This window comes from Dipodomys ordii, unplaced genomic scaffold (genome assembly GCF_000151885.1).
Source record: "Dipodomys ordii isolate 6190 unplaced genomic scaffold, Dord_2.0 Scaffold88, whole genome shotgun sequence".
NCBI lineage: Eukaryota > Metazoa > Chordata > Mammalia > Rodentia > Heteromyidae > Dipodomys > Dipodomys ordii.
The window spans coordinates 5,808,929-5,814,928 of record NW_012267304.1 but is presented as its reverse complement, the minus strand read 5'-3'; the positions used below and the strand labels follow the sequence as shown (position 1 = coordinate 5,814,928).

The 6,000-nt window shown below is 42.0% G+C and overlaps 1 protein-coding gene across 2 annotated transcripts in view; it reads left to right on the top strand.

Moving 5' to 3' along the window:
* The first annotated feature begins 2,407 nt into the window (after positions 1-2,407).
* The window catches only part of Chrdl1 (chordin-like 1), a 120,062-nt gene continuing 116,469 nt past the window's right edge, over positions 2,408-6,000 (top strand). For both annotated transcript variants that reach the window (XM_013025894.1, XM_013025893.1), the window contains exon 1: positions 2,408-2,552. The gene's annotated coding sequence lies outside the window, so the exon portion shown is untranslated. The remainder of the gene's footprint in view (positions 2,553-6,000) is intronic.

Below are 6,000 nucleotides of genomic sequence, written 5' to 3'. Positions count from 1 at the left end.
GCACATTAAAGCAGCTCCAAAACAGCTATAAGGCAACAAATCTCCAAGCTCAGACTAATCCATTACAGCCCAAATTGAATGCATATGTCAATGTATGGCTATCTAAGCAGGAGGTAGTTCTTGACATTTTGCCCTGCATACATTTCAGAGAGGCCTTGCTCTCCTTTATGAACAGTGAAATAAACTTCTCCAGCAATGATTGGGTTAGGTGGATGATATTGGACCTTCCGAAGACAGAAACAAGAAGGTAACTTCCAGGGGTTTTTGTTCTTTTCATTTTCCTTTGGTCTCTGCTCCTTAATACAGGATGTGTGTGAGTGTGTGTGTGTGTGTGTGTGGAGGTGGGGGGGTGAAACTATAATTTTCTTTTTTAAAAAAAATTGTGAAAATACTGTGCAGAGGGTTTACAATTACATGGCAAGATAATGAGTACATTTCTTATTAAGCATTGTAGCTTCCTCCTTTGTTTCCCCTTTCCATCCCTTCCCATCCTCTCCCTTCTCCCCACCTAATCCTCCTCTCCCCTTCTCCCCACCTTACCAAAGTTGTAAAGTTCCTTTTTCGACATAATGACTTGTACATCTCATTGTTGCAATGAGTCTACCTGTATCCCTATTTAAACGATTTGTTTTTTCCCTTCCCCTCCACAAATTATACCAACCTCAAATACAGTGAAGCAGGGGTTATACCATGGAGGAGGGACATACAAAGCAACAAAGAAATAATCTTATAAATATGTTAGAAACAATTGCATGAAAGAAAAAACGTTTGAATACATATCTTAGGGTTCATTTCCCTAACATCAACTTATCTGACCTTTTCTGTTTGACTCAGACATATACTAATTATTCCAAATAAGGGAAACCATGGGACCTATGTTTCTTTGGGTCTGGTTTACTTCACTTAATATAATTTTTGAATCTACAATTTTCTTGAGCATCAGTATACTGGAAATAGAAAGTAATGGGCTCAAAGCCAGGAAATACGAACTTGAATGTGCAGTCTTTCATTTAGTAGCTGTGGGACCTGAGATTCATTAGTCCCCACATCCAATTCTCTTTCTGTAAAATAGACTGAGATGAATGGCTTAGAATGTCCCTAGCACCTCACATCTGAGGGCACTGACAGTTCAGTTTGTTCTAAGGGTTGGAAAACTAATACAATGTGCTGTTATGAAAATGCTGTATAATTTTATTCACATTTTAGGATGACCAATACCCAGTTCATGTAGAAAAAAATCATACAGCTCTCTTCAGAGGCTTAAAGTGTTCATGGAGAGTGTCCATAAAGCAAATGCTTTCCTTAAGGAATATTGGGAAATGAAGAGAACCAGAAAAAGGAGGAGGCAGATTTTAAAAAAAGGGTAATGGAGATGAATATAATCTAAGTTCTTCTTACACATGTGTAAAAATAAAACCCATTATTCTGTACAAATAATATATTATTTATTTTGTATTGTTACTATGTATACAATTAATATATTGTACTTTTTATATGGACATACAAAAAGTTTTAAAAAAAAAAAGATGAAGTACTATCGTAGGCCTTAGATGACTTTTGATGTTTCTTTGCAAGCATACTTTATGGAATGAACACTTCCTTGGAGTAGTCTGTATCACATAAGGCATAAGCAGTGTTGTGATTTTAAGATTGGACCTTATATCAATTTTGAATGTTATGGACCACTAAAACAGTGGTAGGGTGAGAGTAACTTTAGCGGGGTCCATTTCCATGTTGCTTGGGAGCCCTCTTTGTAGCAGAAAATGGATTTGTAAGCCCCCTCCAGCCTCATTTTCCCTAGCTTCACCTTGCCCACCAAAGTATGTTGAGGATATGGCAAATGCCCCCTAAATAATACTTGGCGGGTTCATGCTTCATTTACATGCTGCACACAGACCAGGAGAGCAGGGAAAGGTCATTGTCCCACAAAAGAAAGGGTGCAGGGTTTCTGAGCCAGAGAGTCAAGGGAAGGCTTGATCTCCCTGGTGTTCGCCAGTGGCAAAGAGCTCTCGGGTGCATCCAGTGCAGAGGGGAGGGGCGGGGGACCAGAGCAGCTGTGCGGTCCCTTTAAGACCCCAAGGCTTGCCGAGCCAAAGGAGAGGGGGAGTGGGGGCGCTGTGTGATGGGAAAGTGGCCGGCTGAGCCACACACTTTCTCCTGGTTTTAAACTATCAGGTCGGGGGAGCAGGAATAAAGCTGTATTGTAAGACTGGCCAGGGGTGCGTGCTTGCGGGCTTACCGCCTGCGCAGGGCTGCGCCTCCGGGTTGAAGTGGGGAGCCGGCTGGCGGACCGGCGGGCAGGTGGCCCCAGGCTGCCGCGCCCGCGCCTAGGCTCTGCCCACTGGAGGGGAGCAAAGAGGGGAGGGAAGGGAGCTGCTACTCCCTCGTGGTGTGAGGGCGGTGATGTTTTTCCTCCCACCCACTTTGGAGTCCCCCCACCTCCTGCGCGCACTCTAACTCCACCACAACCTGCGAGTCTCAGACCTCGGAGGAGCGCCCCGGAGAGTTCAGAGCGCGTGCACGCGTGGCAGACAGAGGCGGCCAGTGATCAGGTCAGTGAGTAAGTGCCCTGTGCCCTCTTCTTCCACTTTCCTTGCCAGCTTTTGCACAGGTGGGGTATCTTTGGTTGGCCTAAGCAGCTCTGCAAGTTACTCGGGGCTCCTTGAACTCTTACATACTATTGCAACCGTTCAAAGCTTCAGCTGCCAGTAACCAGGATGAAGGTAAAGGACAGGGCATTGGGCCTACACAGATTGGGGGCTTTAGATTCGAACCCACTACCCGTCACTCTGCCTGGCCTGTAGTTTTACATAGGATCTTATGCTTTAGGAAGCAGATCTATCAACTTACCTAAGGGACTTGGCCTCCTTCCTTTATTACAGCCTGTGTCCAGGAGCCTGTTTTCTCATTAACTGTTGTGCTTTGGACCAGTAGCTGATTAATACGAACTAAAGTTAATGAAACAGGGTGAATGGACCTGAGGCTCCTCTTACCTCTGGGAATCTGCCACATTCTCTGTCCAGACTACTAGGGACACAGTTTGAGACTCGGAAAGTGGTATTGCCCGAACACAAGGCCTGGAAAACCTGCCTCCCACTGCCTCAGTCTTGCCACTAACTCAACTCATTTGAGTTCTCTCTCCCCTCCCCCACTACCCATTTATTTTGAAGGCATAGTTGTGTGAAATGAAGTGAAATTATAGGTAGGGATGTGTCTTCCAAGCCAAATGCAAAGTGGGCATTGTTTACCAATCATAAGGGGTGATAAAGGCATTACCTCTGACAAGATATACCTAGTGCTAAAACAGCTATTTTCAGTGACAACCCACCAGGAATTAACTGAGCTTTTCTTGTTGGGTGGTAGTGTGGGGAGAGAATTTGAGCTGATGGACAAGAGCTTGAGACTCTGGTGTCTTTTGTATTGTTCGTCAGAAGGAAATTGCTACTCTAGGGGCTATTGGACAGATGATAGTGAATATGAGATTACAAGGTCAGTCAAGCCTCTGAAGGCTTAAACAGACATCATTGGGTGTGAAGAACTGGCTGACATATGCTCACCCCTTTGCTTTGTTTTGAGATACCGCTGATCCAGTTCTACTCAGGAGAACTGTTCTGAGAGTGGGTGCCTGTCACTTGATGGCTCAGATTGCTTTGCAGTTAAAAAGAGCAGTTGATCTCTTTGCTGGATGCAAAGAAACAACATGAATGTTATTATAGGCATAAGTGAATACCTTTTCCTTGGCATCCAACACATTTCTTGCAAAGCAGAGCACACATGCTCCCATCCAATCCTCACTCCTACTGTTAGTTGCAATTTTGTTTGTTGCTTTTTGGTTCCCAGATCTCCCCCAAAACATGTTGGTGGCTACATTTCTAAGTATCCTGCAATTTCAATGGTACAATGGCCTGTGTGAAGCAGACAGAGTTAATGCCGAAATAACTCCAGTTAACTGGGTCAAAGTATAATTTGAAAAATTTAGGACAGTTTGGCTCTTTGCAAGAATAGAGTTGGATGTTTCCTGAGCAATGTTTGCAGTGTTTATTGCTGCTGTCCCAACAAATATCTTGAACCACCCCACTCCCCCCAAATTAAAAGGTAAAGAAGAGAAACTGAAAAATGGTGAGAACTGGGGAAGAAACTCTTTGTGGTTTCTATTTCTGCAAGAATACAAAGGCAGGGCTTCAGAATCTTGTAAATCAAAAAAATGAATATTTATAACATGATTCACTTTCTGATGTTCCCTATCACCACCTAGGAGGCCACACAAATGACAGGAATGCCAAAAGAGATTAATTACTCTAGTCACCAACTTTTCTATTTGCTCATAAAATTAGTAGGGACCCAAGAAAAGCAAAAAAAAAAAATCTAAGGGCTATTTTCTTGCCAGCTTGAGTTATGAAGCAATGCTACTGTTCACTGAATCGCCCAACCATTGTACAAGAATAACAGTCCTGTTGATCCTTGCATAGGGAGATCTAAAAGCCATGGTTTCCAAAACACCCCTTGAGATCTATATACGATTGTAATAAATTAGATTTTAGAAGTTAAAAATTCTGTCTTTTGGGGGCTGAGGGAACAACCTTAGTAAAATAATCTCAGGAAGAAAGTTACTAAGGTGGTTAGCTGTGTTAAATTGTTCATGCAAATGCCTTGCTTCAAAGGAATGGTAGCTCTCAGAGCACAGAGACATTCTGAAAGTGGATCACAGACTCACAGAACTGACCAAGCTATCAGAACTCAGGCCTTTGAAAGACTAGGAACATGCACAGGGAGAATTGGATCACTGGTTAAAGTGCCAGGAGATGACAGAGGAGAGAGGAAAAAGAATACTGCCAGGCGCCACAAATTCTCTCTGATAGCACAAATTATCTCTGGGATCAATTTGCCATCAGCTACGTACTCATAATTTTAAACAATTGATTTTGACTGGTCCTGGAAACTTTATGGCATTGAACAAATCGTTTAAATAGGGATACAGGTGGACCCATTGCAGCAATGATATGTGCAAGTCCTTATGTTGAAAAACCAACTTTACAACTTTGGCAGGGAGCACGGAGGGAGATGGGAAGGGTTGGGAGAGGGAAACAAAGGAGGAGGCAACAATGCTTGATAAGAAATGCTTGATAAGAAATGTACTCATTACTTTGCCCATGTAATTGTAACCCCTCTGTATGGTACTTTCACAATAAAAAAATAAATAAATAAATTGAAGCTGTAACATCAACTTCATAGGCAAATGAGAATTCATTTTCCCAGTTGGGCATCTTCTTTCAAATTCTTGATGTTTGCTGTGTTCCTACCAATTCTTAATTCAGATTGGACTCTGAAAATATCACTGAATTCAGTTCCTGACCCCTGATTGAATGCGGTATTTTTTCAAATATTTAAGAATTTTCCAATCTCCTGTGGGAAGAGCTTTGCAAATCTATGGAAATGACTTGTGACTAGATACATCATTTGTGTGTGTGTGTGTGTGTGTGTGTGTGTGTGTGTGTGTTCAAGGATCTAAAGGCTTAAGGTTTTTTCTCCTTAGCCTGCAAATGCCAGTGTCACATTTTAGAGAATTGTAGTTGCTTTAGCAGTCTTTTGCATGGTGGTGTCAGAGAAACAATTTCCATTAAAATAGCTCATTTTAAATTATTTCTCTATGGACTTGACGTAGAGGAGTATGTCTGAACCTTTTCAAGCAATAAAACTTTTCAGGTGTTGAATTACATCCACTTACTAATTACAGCTATCTTTTATAACATAAGACACATATCCATATAGATCATTGCTAGGACACAGGAGAAACTGATCTCTGATACAATGCATGATGGCAGTAGTGTGAAGCTAGTTGTCTAACTTCTATTTAGACATTACTTTTGGCCTCTATTACTTTTCACTCTGATTGTCAAAATAACCCTTTGCAAAGTTTAACACCCCCCCATCTCTTGAGAAATCAACATTCATTCCCTTAGCAGGGAGGATTTCAATTTTTTTTTTGTTTTCCTGTTACTT